Here is a 22,668-nt window from a genome sequence, read left to right on the forward strand (position 1 = left end):
GCACAAAAGGCAGGTTGTGGCGTTTTTTGTGGAATGTGGTGTCAAAAAACACACGATCTTTGTACTTTGGGTACAATTCCCTTGTTCTCCCATCAACCCAGAAAAGTGTCCTAACAGCTCCATCTTCCTCTAGCTTAGAAAATAAGAAGTTGGGGTTCTCCACCTGCCTTCTCTTAAAGTACTCGATGGTCAGCTCCAAGTCATGCTCTAACAGGCCCTTTCACAACTTTGCTCTTGCATTCATCACATCTGTCTTCACATACGACAAACTCCTTGGATCACAACACTGTGCATCTCCAAGCAAGCCCGCCACATTTGTTGTTGATACGTTGCGGTAGTGCAACAATGTGATGTATTGCATGTCTGCTTCCGGGATCTTACTGGGAAGAGCGGCAGAATGTCCGACGGCTCCTTTGCAACATTAGCGGGTGTGTGTGATCGACCTCAAAAACTATCACAACCCAGCTACCATCTCGGAGTCTAACACCCATATGCTCCTTACAATTGTAGCGCTGCAATCTATTTCTTTGCCTCTTGTCGCTCACATCCATAGAGATGCCAATCGTTTCCTTGTTGTTTTTTTATGACTAGCATAGCTCATATCAGCACCATCACACTGATTTGTTGTAGCGCCATAAAAAATGCTTCCACCAGCATTCTTGGAAGGAATTTTCAGGAGTGTATGCACTCAAAAGAAATGCCCTTCTCCTCTGAGCCTCTACTCCTATTGTGCCTTGATGTCACAATTCGAGTTTCAAAGCCCATCTTCATTACATAATCATTGTACACTCGATGTGCTTCATCAACATTGTCAAAAACCATTCCAACAAAAGGGATAATTAGTTGCAATGATACATCTTCATATGGTTCATCAACAAGTGTTGTGGCATTTTCATCGGCATTGCCATCGACATGTTGGGCATTTTCATGAGTTACACTATCCATGTTCTTCTGCAAGGTGTCTTCATTTTGCGTTTTCGGAGGCTCATTCAGATCAATGCCATCTTGTTCTTCTGCTCTTCAACATTTTGTAGATCATCGTCAACAAAAATGGATGGCTCTGGAGCATCATTCTACAACCAAATCAGCGCCCAAGTCAATTTTTGTTGCTGCTTCAAAAACCATATAGAAAACGCCAACCATAGTGGATGCAACATGTGAACACAAAGGTAGAACATGTTTGTTGCTACAATCATAGCAAAATGTTTACAACCAACACATGGTTTTTTGTTTTGCACCCATGTATCATTTTTTCTGTCTTGGTTTTGAAGGCAATAGAAAATCATAACATGATGAAAGCATATAGCCCATATAGCATAATATTTTTTTAGGTTTTTTATCCAACAAACATTTTAATGTAGTAGCATGCAACATAGGGGGTCAAACAACTTGTAGCATGAAGTATGTACTATCTTTTTTTGTTTCCATTTTTTGAACCAATTCCTTTATGTAGCATGTAGCAAGTGCATTATGTAGCTGTGACAATTATTTTCCCAAGAAACACATACGAAACATTTCCTAGCATTATTCCAGTTTCAGAAAAAATTCAGAATAATCCACACAAATAAGTTTTATTTGCAACAATTTTTTCGCGTGATGCTCATCAACTGAAATCAAGCATCGAAGCATATTATATGAGAGAAAGCATCTAGGGTTTTCTTAGCACATCAAACCCGTCTTGGAGATGGCTTATTGTATGCTCGAAGACCACACCGGGGTTGACGTACCATTGCAGCACCGGTACACTACCACCAGCGTATAGCGCTTTAGAGGATCCAGCCACGAACATCAGCGGAGCTCATCGCAGAGCTCAAGCCCATATACATGGCAGCAAGCAACTGCTCACGGATGTAAAGACAGGTTTGTAGCAATCCAAGGTTGCTTGGCACATGGGGGAGCCCCACCAAGAGCTGAGCTAGTCGCTGAAAGCAAATATCAGGAGGGCCTTCATGGGCTTTAGTGGAAGAGAGGAGGAGGCGGCCAAGTGGAGGGGCGCGCCCCCCAAGCCCAATCCGAATTGGGAAGGGGGTCGGGGCCCCTTTCCTTCTCTCCCTCTTCCCTTTCCTTCCCCTCCTAGTTGGACTAGGAAAGGGGGGGAACCTACTCCTAGTAGGAGTAGGATTCCCCCATTGGAGCGCACGCCATGAGGCCGGCCGGCCCCCTCCTCCACTCCTTTATATACGGGGAGGGGGGGCACCCCATAGACACACAAGATGATTTCTTAGCCGTGTGCGGTGCCCCCTCCACAGATTTCCACCTCGGTCATATTGTCGTAGTGCTTAGGCGAAGCCCTGCGTCGATAACTTCATCATCACCGTCAACACGCCGATGTGCTGACGAAACACTCCCTCGGCCTCAGCTGGATCTAGAGTTTCAGGGACATCACTGAGCTGAACGTGTGCAGATTGCGGAGGTGTCGTGCGTTCGGATCGGTTGGATCGTGAAGATGTTCGACTACATCAACCGCGTTACTCAACACTTCCGCTTCCGGTCTACGAGGGTACGTAGACACACTCTCCCCTCTCATTGCTATGCATCTCCTAGATAGATCTTGTGTGATCGTAGGAATTTTTTTGAAATTGTAACATCCCAAATTTTCAATTTGGAATGTTATACATTAGGTCATCATTGCATATCATATTTTATTGCATTTTGGTTTGATCCTATAAATTCTACGCAACTCAAGGACCTACGGAGAGAGTTGGGAATTTCGTTATTTTCATATTTGAGTTTTTCTCAAATTTTGAAAAGAGGATCGTTTGATTTTAATTATTTTCCCTTCGAATATTTATTTTATAAAAATAAAAGAGAGAGGATAAAATGACTTCCTCAAAATAAAGAAATATTGGAGATTTAATATTAAAATCAAATAAGATTTTTATTCGGAGTTTTATTGCTATTTTATTGGAATTAGGAAAAATATGCGTTTTTCAAAATTGCATTAGAGTCCCAAATAAATGTTCAGCTTGTCTGGTAGATTTTTAGAGGACGGGGAAAATTTATTTTAGGATTTTTGGAGTCCGTTTAGTATTTCTTTTATTCATTTTTCTGTGTGGAATGTTTTTTTAAAGGGGAAACCGACTTTGGGCCATATCCGCCCGGGACTCCGCCCGGGGGAGGCTTTAAAAGTCGATGAGGCGCAGCCCCGCAGCCCACCAGCCCGCCGAGGCCGAAACCCTAGCCGCGACCCGCTGCCGCCGCCCCGCCCCGCTGCCGACTCACCGGAGCCGCGCCGCCGCCTCGCCACCTCGCCGCCGTCGCCGGAGTTCGTTGCCGCCGCCGCCGGTTTTCCTTTGACCGGTTCAGTTTTTTCGGTAAAAACCTAGATGCGATTTTTTATTAGATCGGTTTTATTTTTTCAGTTTAGTTATATAGCGGACGTTCGTCCATACGTTCGTTTTAACAAACGGTTTTCACCCGTTAGCCGCAGATAGCGAACGTTCGTTCGTTAGTCTGTTCGTCAGTTTTTCCTTTTCTCGGATTTTTCACTATATTTTCGATCGCGATTTCTGATCCGATTTTCGTTTTAGTATAAATTTTCGCTCGTTTATCGAAATCAGGCGATTCAAGCGCCTAAAGTTTCGTCTCGAAGCCCTCTTTCTGTTTAATCAACTTAAACAAGTTTTTTCTACTGTAAAATATGACTTTAGTCCAGATTAGTAAACAAATCTTGTTTCTTTCATAGTTTGAGTTTCGTTGCATCATTTGATTTGATTCTTTTTGCAAACCAGAGTTCTTTAGTTGAACTTTCTGGTTAGATCTTCTTATTTGAGTTTTACCCGTGCATCTTTGCTTGATTGCTTATTGTATGCTTGTTTGATTGCGATGGAGTACCTGGAGTGTGAAGCGTGCTACTACGAGTCTCTAGGTTTCACAGATCATCAACAATGCAAGTAACACTTTGATCATACCCCTTTACTACCCAGTTTTATTGCATTAGATCAATCCTCAAACAATTGCATGGTTAGGACCTGCATAAATTGTGGGTTTTGGGAAGTAGATGAGGTAGTACCTATTCACCTGTTATTATCAAACCTTTGGGAGTTACTTCTACGTTGCTTATATTGCTATGCTCATAGACGTGGTTTGGGTTTGAGTGTATTCATGACAGATGTGAGTATTGTTAATTAATGATTAACTTAAGGTGGCAACTTTAATACACATCTGTGTGGATTGAGGCACCTGGGGAACCCAGTGATTGCCTGTATTTTTGGAAATCCCGGGGTACCATGTGATTCTCCTATGGACTGCCACCCAGGCTCAAAGGGATCATAAGATTATTCATGCTAGAAACTTCCGTGTGCAGCCACATGCCATTATGGGCTCTGGCATAGTTGAGTAAGTTGTGGGAAACCTTTCCATGATGGGCTAGCAGATGTAGGGGATTGTAGGTGTACATGCCTATCTATCGGTTAAGGGGACCTCTTCGGAAAGACTGTGTCTTGGTCAACCGTTTCTCAAACATTATGTAGTGCGAGAAATCCAACGGAGGAGATCGAGTCTTGTGGGGAAAAGTGCACAAACCTCTGTAGAGTGTATAAACTAATCATGGTAAGCCGTGTCCCCGGTTATGGACTTCTTGAGTATCTGGTTCTTGGATTATCATGTGGATCTCATCACCCTTAATATAAATTTGGTTGGGTTATTAATTACTTTTAACTAGGATTGAGATGGGGTTTACCATTCTCAATGTTTTTCAACAAACTTTGTAGTTAAATAAAATATATTCCTTTGTTGTAGGGAAAAATTGCCTTTCGCAAAACATATTAACCATACAGCCTCCACCAGCCATATATGCATGTAGTGATAGCATTATTCTGTTCATTACTCTCTTGTGTTACATTGCCAGCATATTCCATGTGCTGACCTATTTCGGGCTGCAACGTATCATGTTGTAGACTTTTCAGACGATGAGTAAGGACCTTAGGTCGTGGTATTTCACTCAGTGATGCCGTTGGAGTTGATGGACTCAATTTATCTTCCAAGCCTTCCGCGGTTATCGTATTAGATGGCCTTAAGCGATATTTATTGTAATAAGTTCTCTTTTGAGACATTCGATGTAATAAGTGTGTGATTGCTACTCTGTTATAAATCCTCAAGTACTGTGTGTGTCAGCATTACTGATCCAGGGATGACATTGATGCACGGAGATCGGACTATTTGAGGTCTGGTTGCTACAAGATGGTATCAGAGCACACACTGACTGTAGGACATGACCACTAAGCTAAAGCCCTAGATCACTACTCTCTTCTTATTTCTGACTCCTCTCCATTTTCTACTCTTTAGGATGGCGGGCGCAAGGAACAAGTTTGCACAACCGGATGAAGAAACACACTTTGGACGACACTTGAAGGAAGTCTCTAGGTACCTGGATATCGGAATACCAAGCTTCAGCGGGAATTACAACGCCACTTTACCAGAAGAGGAGCGTTGGATGATTCAAGTTCAAGTTCTAGGAAGGACATTTACGCCAGTCACTGAGCCCATAGAGTTTTCCTTTGATGCACCAACCTGGAGTCTAGGAAAGAGTATGGCAGCCCACATCACCATGGGACGCATTGGAGAAGTTTACCACAAGGATCTCAAGGATACTATCTACCAGATTTGTTGGCGCCGAGATGAACAATGGGAGATAATTAACACCAGGAAGGATAGATCCATTGCTACTTTCATCCAGGAGTTAAACCAGCATATTCGTCGCCAGGAGAACCATATGTGCACAGGCATGATAGATCTGAAGAAGGCGATGATTGATACGTCTCCAATGTATCTATAATTTTTGATTGCTCCATGCTATATTACCTACTTTTTTGGACTATATTGGGCTTTATTTTCCACTTTTTTATTATTTTTGGGACTAACCTATTAACCGGAGGCCCAGCCCAGAATTGATGTTTTTGCCTATTTTAGTGTTTCGGAGAAACAGAATATCAAATGGAGTCCAAACGGAATGAAACCTTCAGGAACACGATTTTCTCATCAGATAAGACCCAGGAGACTTGAACCCTCCGTCAAGAAAGCCACGAGGGTGGAGGGCGCCCCCCCTAGGGCGCTCCCCCTGCCTCGTGGGCCCCTCGAAGCTCCACCGACGTACTCCTTCCTCCTATATATACCTACGTACCCCCAAGTGATCAGATATGGAGCCAAAAACCTAATTCCACCACCGCAACTTTCTGTATCCACAAGATCCCATCTTGGGGCCTGTTCCGGAGCTCCGCCGGAGGGGGCATCGATCACGGAGGGCTTTTACATCATTATCCAAGCCTCTCCGATGAAGTGTGAGTAGTTTACTTCAGACCTACGGGTCCATAGTTAGTAGCTAGATGGCTTCTTCTCTCTTTTTGGATCTCAATACAATGTTCTCCCCCTCTCTTGTGGAGATCTATTCGATGTAATCTTCTTTTTACGGTGTGTTTGTTGAGACCGATGAATTGTGGGTTTATGATCCAGTCTATCTATGAATAATATTTGAATCTTCTCTGAATTCTTTTATGTATGATTGGTTATCTTTGCAAGTCTCTTTGAATTATCAGTTTGGTTTGGCCTACAAGATTGGTTGTTCTTGCCATGGGAGAAGTTCTTAGCTTTGGGTTCGATCTTGCGGTGTCCTTTCCTAGTGACAGAAGGGGCAGCAAGACACGTATTGTATTCTTGCCATCGAGGATAACAAGATGGGGTTTTTATCATATTTCATGAAACTATCCCTCTACATCATGTCATCTTGCTTAAGGCGTTACTCTGTTTTTAACTTACTACTTTAGATGCATGCTGGATAGCGGTCGATGAGTGGAGTAATAGTAGTAGATGTAGGCAGGAGTCAGTCTACTTGTCTCGGCTAGCTATAGATTACTACAGACTGTTCTGTTTTTGACAGATTCTGTTTTTCGTGTGTTGTTTGCTTATTTTGATGAATCTATGGCTAGTAAAATAGTTTATAAACCATAGAGAAGTTGTAATACAGTAGGTTTAACACCTATATAAATAAAGAATGAGTTCATTACAGTACCTTGAAGTGGTCTTTTTGTTTTCTTTCGCTAATGGAGCTCACAAGTTTTCTACTTTAAGTTTTGTGTTGTGAAGTTTTCAAGTTTTGGGTAAAGATTTGATGGATTATGGAACAAGGAGTGGAAAGAGCCTAAGCTTGGGGATGCCCATGGCACCACCAATATAATATAAGGACACCTAAAAGCCAAAGCTTGGGGATGCCCCGGAAGGCATCCCCGCTTTCGTCTACTTCTATCGGTAACTTTACTTGGAGCTATATTTTTATTCACCACATGATATGTGTTTTGCTTGGAGCGCCTTTTATGATTTGAGTCTTTGCTTGTTAGTCTACCACAATCATCCTTGCTGTACACACCTTTTCAGAGAGTCATACATAATTTTGAATTTGATAGAATACTCTATGTGCTTCACTTATATCTTTTGAGCTCTATAGTTTTACTCTAGTACTTCACTTATATCTTTTGAGTTTTATAGCTTTGCTCTAGCACTTCACTTATATCTTTTAGAGCACGGTGGTGGATTTGTTTTATAGAAACTATTGATCTCTCATGCTTCACTTAGATTATTTTGAGAGTCTTCATAGCATGGTAATTTGCTTAATAATAATATGCTTGGTATTCAAGATTTGTAAAACTTTCTTTTGAGTGCGTTGAATACTAAGAAAAAAAATTGATGCTTGATAATTGTTTTGAGATATGAGGATGGTGATATTAGAGTCATGCTAGTTCAGTAGTTGTGAATTTGAGAAATGCTTGTGTTAAAGTTTGTGATTCCTGTAGCATGTACATATGGTGAACCGTTATGTGATGAAGTCAGAGCATGATTTATTTATTGATTGTCTTCCTTATGAGTGGCGGTCGGGGACGAGCGATGGTCTTTTCCTACCAATCTATCCCCTTAGGAGCATGCGCGTAATACTTTGCTTTGATAACTTCTAGATTTTTGCAATAAGTATATGAGTTCTTTATGACTAATGTTGAGTCCATGGATTATACACACTTCCCTTCCATCCACCATTGCTAGTCTCTCTAATACCGCGCACTTTTCGCCGGTATCATACACCCACCAAATACCTTCCTCAAAACAGCCACCATACCTACCTATCATGGCATTTCCATAGCCATTCCAAGACATATTGCCATGCAAATTTCCACCGTTCCGTTCATTATGACATGCTCCATCATTATCATATTGCTAGCATGATCATGTAGTTGACATCGTATTTGTGGAAAAGCCACCGTTCATAATTCTTTCATACATGTCACTCTTGATTCACTGCATATCCCGGTACACCACCGGAGGCATTCATATAGAGTCATATTTTGTTCTAAGTATTGAGTTGTAAGAAAAATAAAAAGTGTGATGATCATCATTTTTAGAGCATTGTCCCAAGTGAGGAAAGGATGAGGGAGACTATGATTCCCCCACAAGTCGGGATGAGACTCCGGACGAAAAATAAAAGAAAAGAGGCCATAAAAAAGAGAAGGCCCAAAAAAATGAGAGAAAAAGAGAGAAGGGACAATGTTACTATCCTTTTACCACACTTGTCCTTCAAAGTAGCACCATGATCTTGATCATAGAGAGTCTCTCATTTTGTCACTTTCACATACTAGTGGGAATTTTTCATTATAGAAATTGGCTTGTATATTCCAATGATGGGCTTCCTCAAAATGCCCTAGGTCTTCGTGAGCAAGCGAGTTGGCTGCACACCCACTTAGTTTCCTTTGTTGAGCTTTCATATACTTATAGCTCTAGTGCATCCGTTGCATGGCAATCCCTACTCACTCACATTGATATCTATTGATGGGCATCTCCATAGCTCGTAGATACGCCTAGTTGATGTGAGACTATCTTCCCCTCTTTTTGTCTTCTCCACAACCACCATTCTATTCCACATATAGTGTTATATCCATGGCTCACACTCATGTATTGCGTGAAGATCGAAAAAGTTTTGAAAATGTCAAAAGTATGAAACAATTGCTTGGCTTGTCATCGGGGTTGTGCATGATTTAAATACTTTGTGTGGTGAAGATAGAGCATAGCCAGACTATATGATTTTGTAGTGATAGCTTTCTTTGGCCATGTTATTTTGAGAAGACATAATTGCTTTGTTAGTATGCTTGAAGTATTATTATTTTTATGTCAACATGAACTTTTGTCTTGAATCTTTTCGGATCTGAATATTCATACCACAATTAAGAAGATTTACATTGAAATTATGCCAAGTAGCACTTCGCATAAAAAATTCTGTTTTTATCATTTACCTACTCGAGGACGAGCAGGAATTAAGCTTGGGGATGCTTGATACGTCTCCAACGTATCTATAATTTTTGATTGCTCCATGCTATATTACCTACTGTTTTGGACTATATTGGGCTTTATTTTTCACTTTTATATTATATTTGGGACTAACCTATTAACCGGAGGCCCAGCCCAAAATTGCTGTTTTTTTGCCTATTTCAGTGTTTCGGAGAAACAAAATATCAAATGGAGTCCAAACGGAAGGAAACCTTCGGGAACGCGATTTTCTCATCAGATAAGACCTAGGAGACTTGGACCCTCCGTCAAGAAAACCACGAGGCGGTCACGAGGGTGGAGGGCGCCCCCCTAGGGCGCGCCCCCCTGCCTCGTGGGCCCCTCGAAGCTCCACCGACGTACTCCTTCCTCCTATATATACCTATGTACCCCCAAACGATCAGATACGGAGCCAAAAACCTAATTCCACCGCCGCAACTTTCTGTATCCACGAGATCCCATCTTGGGGCCTGTTCCGGAGCTCCGCCGGAGGGGGCATCGATCACAGAGGGCTTTTACATCATCATCCAAGCCTCTCCGATGAAGTGTGAGTAGTTTACTTCAGACCTATGGGTCCATAGTTAGTAGCTAGATGGCTTCTTCTCTCTTTTTGGATCTCAATACAATGTTCTCCCCCTCTCTCGTGGATATCTATTCAATGTAATCTTCTTTTTGCGGTGTGTTTGTTGAGACCGATGAATTGTGGGTTTATGATCCAGTCTATCTATGAATAATATTTGAATCTTCTCTGAATTCTTTTATGTGTGATTGGTTATCTTTGCAAGTCTCTTCAAATTATCAGTTTGGTTTGGCCTACTAGATTGGTTGTTCTTGTCATGGGAGAAGTGCTTAGCTTTGGGTTCGATCTTGCGGTGTCCTTTCCCAGTGACAGAAGGGGCAGCAAGGCATGTATTGTATTGTTGCCATCGAGGATAACAAGATGGGTTTTTTATCATATTGCATGAAACTATCCCTCTACATCATGTCATCTTGCTTAAGGCGTTACTCTGTTTTTAACTTAATACTCTAGATGCATGCTAGATAGTGGTCGATGAGTGGAGTAATAGTAGTAGATGCAGGCAGGAGTCGGTCTACTTGTCTCGGACGTGATGCCTATATACATGATCATACCTAGATATTCTCATAACTATGCTCAATTCTGTCAATTACTCAACAGTAATTTGTTCACCCACCATAGAATATTAATGCTCTTGAGAGAAGCCACTAGTGAAACATATGGCCCCCCAGGTCTCTTTCTCATCATATCAATCTCCATCACTTTATTATTGCTTTGCTTTTTTACTTTGCCTTTTACTTTTCACTTTTCATCTCTATACCAAAAATACCAAAAATATTATTTATCATCTCTATCAGATCTCACTTTCGTAAGTGATAGTGAAGGGATTGACAACCCCTAAGCGCGTTGGTTGCATTGAGCTATTGTTTTTGTGTTGGTACGAGGGACTCGCGTGTAGCCTCCTACTGGATTGATACCTTGGTTCTCAAAAACTAAGGGAAATACTTACACTACTTTGCTGCATCATCCTCTCCTCTTCGGGGAAATCCAACGCAGTGCTCAAGAGGTAGCAATGACTAGGATCACGGAGCTGGAGGAAGAACTCAAGTCTACACGCGATGGATACGAGGAGTAAATGACGATACTAGTAGAGATGAATGATGATTTGACAAGGAAGCTAGGAGTATTCATGGGAGACCCCGCGCCAGAAGGAGAAGACGACGATTCCACTTGCCCGGAGAACTACATCATCATTGACGACACCGATTCAGACCCCGACGATAGCGATGATGACTATGTTGATGAAGCTGAAGCAGATATTATGGAGTCTTCCACCGATCAATTTTTCTAGTCGACCACCATATCAGTAGTAGTATTCCACCATGTATATAGTATAGTCCGAGCACTTTTGTAATGATAGTTCTAGACCGATCGTATGCCCTTGCTTGATTGATTGAGTGATATGATTGTGTTTGTCTCATGTGCATATGGGTAGTGTTTTCTCACTAGACCTCATTATATTCTATTTCTCTTCCCTCTAAACCCTTAGATGCCTCTGAGACGTGACCCCGGATTTACCTTTCCACCAGAGCTCACTCAGTTGATCCAGTAGCAGAATACCTTAATGCAGTTGTTAGTTCAGAACCAAGGCAACAACAACAACGACAACAACCCACCACCACCTCCCCCAGTTGACAACTTAGCCCGTTTTCTGAGGTTGCAGCCGCCGGTGTTTTCTAGTAGCACTGAGCCGATAGTGGCAGATGATTGGCTCCGCAGGATTGGAAGGGAGTTAACCACTGCAGGATGCACAGATGCTGAGAAGGTGCGTTTTTCCGCGCACCAATTGGATGGACCAGCAGCCTCATGGTGGGAGAATTACACTGTCACCTATCCTATAGCCAATGTTACATGGGACCAGTTCCAACAGGCTTTTCGCACTGCGCATGTATCAGCAGGAGCTATGGCCATGAAGAAGTGTGAGTTCCGCAACTTATGGCAAGGAGGACGCACCATCGGCCAGTATGTGGATGACTTTAGCAAGCTAGCACGTTATGCCCCAGACGACGTTGCTACGGATGCAGCTAAACAGGAGAAGTTTCTAGAAGGACTGAATGATGAGCTGAGCATGGAGTTGATGGTGGCAACCCTTAATAACTACCAACAGTTGGTAGATAGAGCTCTCATGCTTGAAGGGAAGCAGGAGCAGATTGACAACCGCAAGAGGAAGTATGGACAAGGAAAGTATAATTATGGAGCTCAGCAGAGATCCCGTTTCACCCTGAACTCAGGAGGACCCCTACAGCATAACCATGGAGGTCACAATCACACTAGAGGAAGTTCGCACAACCATAGTGGCTCCAAGAGCGGAAATGGTAATGGAGGAAGCAATGGACAGAATCGTTCCAACCCAGCAACCCCCGCCAAGAAGGATCTAAGCCACGTTACTTGCTACAAGTGCCAGAAGACCAGACATTACGCCAATGAATGCCCTGAAGCAAAGAATGGAAACGGCAATCGAAGTTCTGGGAAAAAGCCCAACCCTTTCAATAGGGGACAAGTGAACCACGTTAACGTGGAGGAGATTGAAGCCCAGCCAGATGTAGTAATAGGTAAGTTTTTGGTTAAGTCATTTACTGCAGTCGTTCTTTTTGATACTGGTGCATCGCATTCATACATATCAAGGGATTTGTGGGTAAGTATAAGCTGCCCACCAAAGATCTTAGTACACATATGTTAGTGAGCTCGCCAGGAGCAGAGTATATGGCAAGCCAAGGATCTTTTCAGATGCCATTGACCATAGGTAGGCATGCTTTCCCCTTAGATCTGATAATTTTGGAATCACAAGGTTTGGATGTGATTCTGGATATGGATTGGCTATCAATGTATGGAGGAAACATCGATTGCGCCAGTAAGTCAATTTTGCTCACCACCCTAGAAGGAAGAAGGATCAAGTATGTATCCCGGCATGTGCCGATTAGGACTCAAGTAAATTCCTTATCAGGAGTTGTACCGGAGGAAGTACCAGTGGTGAAGGATTCCCCGGATGTATTTCCAGAAGAGTTTCCAGGCATGCCATCAAATAGAGACATCAAGTTTTTGATTGAGCTTTTGCCAGGCACAGGGCCAATATCTAAAAGACCATACAGGATGCCCGCACATGATTTAGAGGAAATTAAGAAGTAGACTAAGGAGTTATTGGATAAAGGATATATTCGCCCAAGCTCGTCACCTTGGGGATCACCAGTACTTCTAGTGGAGAAGAAGGATGGATCATTGATGATGGTTGTTGATTATCGAGGATTGAATGAGGTGACGATCAAGAACAAGTACCCACTGCCAATGATCAATGATTTGTTTGATCAGCTGCAAGGAGCTAAGGTGTTTTCCAAGATCGATCTACGATCAGGGTACCACCAGCTGAAGATTCGAGAGCAGGATATAGCTAAGACAACTTTTAGCACGAGGTACGGGCTATATGAGTATACCGTTATGTCATTTGGCCTGACTAACGCACCTGCCTATTTCATGAACATGATGAACAAGGTGTTTATGGAGTTTTTGGATAAGTTCGTTGTGGTGTTCATTGATGATATTCTAGTCTACTCGAAGAATGAAGAGGAGCATAAAGAGCATTTGCGATTAGTACTTGGGAAGCTTAGAGAACATCAGCTATACACCAAGTTCAGCAAGTGTGAGTTTTGGTTGAAGGAAGTTGGATTCCTTGGACATGTTATATCCGGAGAAGGAATAGCGGTAGACCCCGCCAAAGTCGCCACTGTGACAAATTGGGAGGCACCCCCGTTAGTTGGAGAGATCTGGAGTTTTCTTGGACTCACAGGATACTGTCGGAGGTTCAGTGAGAATTTTTCGAAGATTGCAAAGCCTATGACAGAGTTATTAAAGAAGGACACCCAGTTCAAATGGACTAAGGAATGTGAGGCCAGTTTTCAGGAGTTGAAGAAACGCTTGGTTACATCACCAGTGTTGATCCTGCCAGATCAACGCAAGGATTATGAAGTGTATTGTGACGCTTATCGCCGAGGACTTGGAGCAGTGCTTATGCAGGAAGGAAGAGTTGTTTCATATGCCTCACAACAGCTTAAACCCCATGAGTTAAATTATGCTATGATTTGGAATTAGCGGCCGTTGTGCATGCGTTGAAGACTTGGAGACATTTTCTCATCGGAAACCATTGTGAGGTATACACGGATCACAAGAGTTTGAAGTATATCTTCATGCAGAAGGAGTTGAATCTCAGGTAGAGGAGATGGTTGGAACTCATTAAGGATTATGATATGAAGTTGCACTATCACCTCGGAAAGGCTAACGTAGTAGCCGATGCGTTGAGCCGCAAGAGTCATGTCAATACACTCATGACCGGAGAGTTACCCAAGGAGTTAGCAGAGAATCTTCGTGAGCTATGTTTGGAGATAGTTCCAAGAGGTTATGTAGCAGCATTGGAGATTCAGTCTACTTTGATGGATAAGATCAGAGAGGCTCAGAAGACGGACAAGGAGATTCCTGAGATAAAGGAAAGGATGAGCAAAGGAAAAGCCAAGGGATTTCATGAGGATGAGCACGATACCTTATGGTTTGAGGACCGCGTATATGTGCCAAATGATCAAGAGATCAGGAAGCTGATTTTGCAGGAGGCCCATGATTCGCCATATTCAATTCACCCAGGAAATACCAAGATGTATCTGGATTTGAAGGATAGATTCTAGTGGGCCGGAATGAAGAAGGATATTGCGGAGTATGTAGCAGTTTGTGATGTATGTCAGAGAGTGAAGGCAGAACATCAGAAGCCAGCTGGATTGCTACAACCATTGCCGATACCCGAATGGAAGTGGGATAAGCTAGGCATGGATTTTATCAGGGGATTTCCCAGGACTCGTTCCAGCTATGACTCGATATGGGTTGTAGTCGATCGTTTGACGAAAGTAGCTCATTTCATCCCAGTGAAGACCACTTACACCAGTGCTAAGTTGGCAAAGATATACATGACCAGGATCGCATGTTTGCATGGAGTTACGAGGACCATTGTATCAGATAGAGGAACCCAGTTTACCTCAAAGTTTTGGAATCGGTTACATGAAACTTTGGGAACCAGGCTAGAGTTCTGTACAGCCTTTCACCTGCAGATGGATGGACAGACTCAGAGAGTCAATCGGATTCTTGAGGACATGTTGAGAGCTTCTGCACTAGATTATGGATCTAGTTGGGATGACAATTTACCTTACGCAGAGTTCTCTTACAACAACAACTATCAAGCCAGTTTGAAGATGGCCCCTTTCGAAGCATTGTACCGAAGGAGGTGCAGGACACCGTTGTTGTGGGATGAAGTTGGAGACCGACAGTTGTTTGGACCAGATTTGATTAAAGAGTCTGAAGAGAAGGTTAAGCTGATTCGCGATAGACTCAAGGTAGCCCATGATGGAGAACGTAGCAGAAATTCAAAATTTTCCTACGTGTCACCAAGATCTATCTATGGAGAAACCAGCAACGAGGGGAAGGAGAGTGCATGTACATACCCTTGTAGATCGCTAAGCGGAAGCGTTCAAGTGAACGGGGTTGATGGAGTCGTACTCGTCGTGATCCAAATCACCGATGATCAAGTGCCGAACGCACGGCACCTCCGCGTTCAACACACGTACAGCCCGGTGACGCCTCCCATGCCTTGATCCAGCAAGGAGAGAGGGAGAGGTTGAGGAAGACTCCATCCAGCAGCAGCACAACGGCGTGGTGGTGGTGGAGGAGCGTGGCAATCCTGCAGGGCTTCGCCAAGCACCACGGGAGAGGAGAAGGACTTAGGAGAGAGGGAGGGGCTGCACCAAAGGCATAAGGGGTGTCTCAAGAGGCCCTCCTACCCTCACTATATATAGGGAGCCCAAGGGGGGTGCGCCATCCCTAGGAGATCCAATCTCCTAGGGGGCGGCGGCCAGGGGAGGTTTCCCTCCCCCCCCAAGGCACCTAGGAGGTGCCTTCTCTCCTTGGGACTCTTCCTTAGGGTTCCCCCTTCACCCTAGGCGCATGGGCCATAAGGGAAGTGGCGCCCCAGCCCACTTTGGGCTGGATCCCTTCCCACTTCAGCCCATGGGACCCTCCGGGATAGGTGGCCCCACCCGGTGGGCCCCCGGGACCCTTCCGGTGGTCCCGGTACAATACCGATGACCCCGAAACTTGTCCCGATGGCCGAAATAGGACTTCCTATATATAAATCTTTACCTCCGGACCATTCCGGAACTCCTCGTGACGTCCGGGATCTCATCCGGGACTCCGAACAACATTCGTTAACCACATACAAGCTTCCTTTATAACCCTAGAGTCATCGAACGTTAAGTGTGTAGACCCTACGGGTTCGGGAGACATGCAGACATGACCGAGACGTTCTCCGGTCAATAACCAACAGCGGGATCTGGATACCCATTTTGGCTCCCACATGTTCCACGATGATCTCATCGGATGAACCATGATGTCAAGGACTTAATCAATCCCGTATACAATTCCCTTTGTCTAGCGGTACGATACTTGCCCGAGATTCGATCGTCGGTATCCCGATACCTTGTTCAATCTCGTTACCGGCAAGTCTCTTTTACTCGTTCCGTAACACATCATCCCGTGATCAACTCCTTGATCACATTGTGCACATTATGATGATGTCCTACCGAGTGGGCCCAGAGATACCTCTCCGTTTACACGGAGTGACAAATCCCAGTCTCGATTCGTGCCAACCCAACAGACACTTTCGGAGATACCTGTAGTGTACCTTTATAGTCACCCAGTTACGTTGTGACGTTTGGTACACCCAAAGCATTCCTACGGTATCCGGGAGTTGCACAATCTCATGGTCTAAGGAAATGATACTTGACATTAGAAAAGCTTTAGCATACGAACTACATGATCTTGTGCTAGGCTTAGGATTGGGTCTTGTCCATCACATCATTCTCCTAATGATGTGATCCCGTTATCAACGACATCCAATGTCCATGGTCAGGAAACCGTAACCATATATTGATCAACGAGCTAGTCAACTAGAGGCTTACTAGGGACATGGTGTTGTCTATGTATCCACACATGTATCTGAGTTTCCTATCAATACAATTCTAGCATGGATAATAAACGATTATCATGAACAAGGAAATATAATAATAACTAATTTATTATTGCCTCTAGGGCATATTTCCAACAGTCTCCCACTTAAACTAGAGTCAATAATCTAGTTCACATCGTCATGTGATTAACACTCACAGGTCACATCGCCATGTGACCAACATCCAAAGAGTTTACTAGTGTCACTAAACTAGTTCACATCATCATGTGATTAAGACTCAATGAGTTCTGGGTTTGATCATGTTTTTCTTGTGAGAGAGGTTATAGTCAACGGGTCTGAACCTTTCAGATCCATGTGTGCTTTACAAATCTCTATGTCATCTCCTAGATGCAACTACTACGCTACATTTGGAGCTATTCCAAATAACTATTCTACTATACGAATCCAGTTTACTACTCAGAATAATCTGGATTAGTGTCAAAGTTTGCATCGGCGTAACCCTTTACGACGAACTCTTTTACCACCTCCATAATCGAGAAAATTCCTTAGTCCACAAGTTACTAAGGATAACTTTGACCGCTGTCTTGTGATACATTCTTAGATCACTCTTGTACCCCTTGACTGACTCATGGCAAGGCACATTTCAGGTGCGGTACACAGCATAGCATACTGTAGAGCCTGTGTCTTAAGCATAGGGGACGACCTTCGTCCTTTCTCTCTATTCTGCCGTGGTCGAGCTTTAAGTCTTAACTCCATACCTTACAACTCAGGCAAGAACTCCTTCTTTGACTGATCCATCTTGAACACCTTCAAGATCATGTCAAGGTATGTGCTCATTTGAAAGTACCATTAAGAATTTTGATCTATCCTTATAGATCTTGATGCTCAATGTTCAAGTAGCTTAATCCAGGCTTTCCATTGAAAAACACTTTCAAATAACCCTATATGCTTCCCAGAAATTCTACGTCATTTCTGATCAACAATATGTCAACAACATATATTCATCAGAAATTCTATAGTGCTCCCACTCACCCTTTTGGAAATACAAGTTTCTCATAAACTTTGTGTACACCCAAAATCTTTGATCATCATCCAAGCATACATTCCAACTCCGAGATGCTTACTCCAGTCCTTAGAAGGATTGCTGGAGCTTTGCATACTTATTAGCATCTTTCAGGATTGACAAAACCTTCCGGTTTGTATCACATACAACCTTTCCTCAAGAAAATCGTCGAGGAAACAATGTTTTGACATCCTATCTGCAAGATTTCATAAAAAATGAAGTAATCGCTAATATAATTCCAACAGACTCTTAGCATCGCTACGAGTGAGAAAGTCTCATCGTAGTCAACTCCTTGAACTTGTCGGAAAACATCTTAACGACAAGTCGAGCTTTCTTAATGGTGACATTTACCATCATTGTCCGTCTTCCTTTTAAAATCCATTTGTACTCAACAGCCTTACGACCATCGAGTCGTTCTGCCAAAGTCTACACTTTGTTTTCATACATGGATCCTATCTCGAATTTTATGGCCTCGAGCCATTCATCGGAATCCGGGCCCACCATCGCTTCTCCATAGCTCGTAGGTTCATTGTTGTCTAGCAACATGACTTCCAAGACAGGATTACGTACCACTCTGAAGTAGTACGCATCCTTGTCATCCTACGAGGTTTGGTAGTGGCTTGATCTGAAGTTTCATGATCACTATCATAAGCTTCCACTTCAATTGGTGTAGGTGCCACAGGAACAACTCTTTGTGCCCTGCTATACACTAGTTGAAGTGACAGTTCAATAACCTCATCAAGTCTCCACCATCCTCCCACTCAATTCCTTCGAAAGAAACTTTTCCTCGAGAAAGGACCCGATTCTAGAAACAATCCCTTATTGCTTTCGGATCTGAGACAGGAGGTATACCCAACTGTTTTGGGTGTCCTATGAAGATGCATTTATCCGCTTTGGGTTCGAGCTTATCAGCTTGAAACTTTTTCACATAAGCGTCGTAGCCCCAAACTTTTAAGAAATGACAGCTTAGGTTTCTCTAAACCATACGATGTCATCTCATCGGAATTACGTGGTGCCCTATTTAAAGTGAATGTGGTTGTCTCTAATGCCTAACCCATAAATTATTGTGGTAATTCGATAAGAGACATCATGGTATGCATCATATCCAATAGGGTGCAGTTATGATGTTCGGACACACCATCACACTATGGTGTTCCAGGCTGTATCAGTTGTGAAACAATTTCCACAATGTCTTAATTCTGTGCCAAACTCGTAATTCAGATATTCATCTCTATGATCATATCATAGACATTTTATCCTCTTGTCACGATGATCTTTCAACTTCACCCTGAAATTACTTGAACCTTTCAATAATTCAGACTCGTGATTCATCAAGTAAATATACTCAACATTTACTCAAATCATCTGTGAAGTAAGAACATAACGATATCCACTACATGCCTCAGCACTCATTGGACTGCACACATCAAAATGTATTACTTCCAACAAGTTGCTTTCCAGTTCCATTTTACTGAAACCGAGGCTTTCAGTCATCTTGCCCATGTGGTATGATTTGCATGTCTCAAGTGATTCCAAATCAAGTGAGTCCAAATGGTCCATTCGCATGGAGTTTCTTCATGCATATCTACCAACAAACATGGTTCGCATGTCTCAATCCTTTCAAAAATGAGTGAGTCCAAAGATCCATCAACATGGAGCTTCTTCATGCGTTTTATACCGATATGACTTACGTGGCAGTGCCACAAGTAGGTGGTACTATCATTACTATCTTTTGGCATGAACATGTGTATCACTACGATCGAGATTTAATAAACCATTCATTTTAGGTGTAAGACCATTGAAGGTATTATTCAAATGAACAGAGTAACTATTATTCCCTTTAAATGAATAACCGTATTGCGATAGACATAATCCAATCATGTCTATGCTCAACGCAAACACCAATCTCGATGGTCGAGGGAGCGTGCGATGCTTGATCATATAAACATTGAAAACACTTCCAACACATATCGTCAGCTCACCTTTAGCTAGTCTCCGTTTATTCCGTAGCTTTTATTTCGAGTTACTAACACTTAGCAACCGAACCGGTATCTAATACCCTGGTGCTACTAGGAGTACTAGTAAAGTACACATCAACACAATGTATATCCAATATACTTCTATCGACCTTGCCAGCCTTCTAATCTAACCAAGTATCTAGGGTAATTCTGCTCCAGTGGCTGTTCCCTTTATTACAGAAGCACTTAGTCTTGGGTTTGAGTTCAGCCTTGGGTCTCTTCACTAGAGCAGCAGCTGAATTGCCGTTTCATGAAGTATCCCTTCTTGCCCTTGCCCTTCTTGAAACTAGTGGTTTAACCAACCATCAACAATTGATGCTCCTTCTTGATTTCTACTTTTGTGGTGTCAAACATCGTGAATATCTCAAGGATCATCATATATGTCCCTGATACATTATAGTTCATCACGAAGCTCTAGCAGCTTGGTGGTAATGACTTCGGAGAAACATCATTATCTCATCTGGAAGATCAACTCCCACTCGATTCAAATGATTGTTGTACTCAGACAATCTGAGCACAAGCTCAACAATTGAGCTTTTCTCCCTTAGTTTGCGGGCTAAGAAATCGTCGGAGGTCTTATACCTCTTGACGTGGGCACGAGTCTGAAATCCCAATTTCAGCCCTCAAAACATCTCATATGTTTCGCGACGTTTCAAAACATCTTCGGTGCCTCAATTCTAAACCGTTTAACTGAACTATCACGTAGTTATCAAAACGTGTATGTCAGATGTTCGCAACATCCACAGACGACGTTCGAGGTTCAGCACACTGAGCGGTGCATTAAGGACATAAGCCTTCTATGAAGCAATGAGGACAATCCTCAGTTTACGGACCTAGTCCGCATAATTACTACTATCAACTTTCAACTAAATTTTCTCTAGGAACATATCTAAACAGTAGAACTGAAGCACGAGCTACGACATAATTTGCGAAGACCTTTTGACTATGTTCAGGATAATTAAGTTCATCTTATGAACTCCCACTCAGATAGACATCCCTCTAGTCATCTAAGTGATTACATGATCCGAGTCAACTAGGCCATGTCCGATCATCACGTGAGACGGACTAGTCAACATCGGTGAACATCTTCATGTTGATCGTATCTACCATACGACGCATGCTCGACCTTTCGGTCTTCTGTGTTCCGAGGCCATGTCTGTACATGCAAGGCTCGTCAAGTCAACCTAAGTGTTTGCATGTGTTCCGAGGCCATGTCTGTACATGCTAGGCTCGTCAACACCCGTTGTATTCGAACGTAAGAATCTATACACCCGATCATCACGTGGTGCTTCGAAACTACGAACTGTCGCAACGGTGCACAGTTAGGGGGAACACTTTCTTGAAATTTTAATGAGAGATAATCTTATTTACTACTGTCGTTCTAAGAAAATAAGATGTATAAACATAATAAACATCACATGCAATTATATACTAGTGACATGATATGGCCAATATCATATAGCTCCTTCGATCTCCATCTTTGGGGCTCCATGATCATCTTGTCACCGGCATGACACCATGATCTCCATCATCATGATCTCCATCATCGTGTCTTCATGAATTTGTCTCGCCAACTATTACTTCTACTTCTACAGCTAACGGTTAGCAATAAAGTAAAGTAATTACATGACGTTTATGTTGACACGCAGGTCATAAATAAATAAAGACAACTCCTTAGGCTCCTGCCGGTTCTCATACTCATCGACATGCAAGTCGTGATTCCTATTACAAGAACATGATCAATCTCATACATCACATATATCATTCATCACATCCTTTTTGGCCATATCACATCACATAGCATACCCTGCAAAAACAAGTTAGACGTCCTCTAATTGTTGTTTGCATGTTTTACGTGGCTGCTATGGGTTTCTAGCAAGAACGTTTCTTACCTACGCAAAGACCACAACGTGATATGCCAATTGCTATTTACCCTTCATAAGGACCCTGTTCATCGAATCCGATCCGACTAAAGTGGGAGAGACAGACACCCGCCAGCCACCTTATGCAACTAGTGCATGTTTGTCGGTGGAACCGGTCTCACGTAAGAGTACGTGTAAGGTTGGTCCGGGCCGCTTCATCCCACGATACCGCCGAATCAAGATAAGACTAGTAACGGCAAGCATATTGAACAAAATAAACGCCCACAACTACTTTGTGTTCTACTCGTGCATAGAATCTACGCAATAGACCTAGCTCATGATGCCACTGATGGAGAACGTAGCAGAAATTCAAAATTTTCCTACGTGTCACCAAGATCTATCTATGGAGAAACCAGCAACGAGGGGAAGGAGAGTGCATCTACATACCCTTGTAGATCGCTAAGCGGAAGCGTTCAAGTGAACGGGGTTGATGGAGTCGTACTCGTCGTGATCCAAATCACCGATGATCAAGTGTCGAACGCACGACACCTCCGCGTTCAACACACGTACAGCCCGGTGACGTCTCCCATGCCTTGATCCAGCAAGGAGAGAGGGAGAGGTTGAGGAAGACTCCATCCAGCAGCAGCACAACGGCGTGGTGGTGGTGGAGGAGCGTGGCAATCCTGCAGGGCTTCGCCAAGCACCACGGGAGAGGAGAAGGACTTAGGAGAGAGGGAGGGGCTGCACCAAAGGCATAAGGGGTGTCTCAAGAGGCCCTCCTACCCTCACTATATATAGGGAGCCCAAGGGGGGGGGTGCGCCAGCCCTAGGAGATCCAATCTCCTAGGGGGCGG

Source organism: Triticum urartu, chromosome 4A, assembly GCF_056163025.1.
Source record: "Triticum urartu cultivar PI428250 chromosome 4A, HENAU_Tu73, whole genome shotgun sequence".
Lineage (NCBI taxonomy): Eukaryota > Viridiplantae > Streptophyta > Magnoliopsida > Poales > Poaceae > Triticum > Triticum urartu.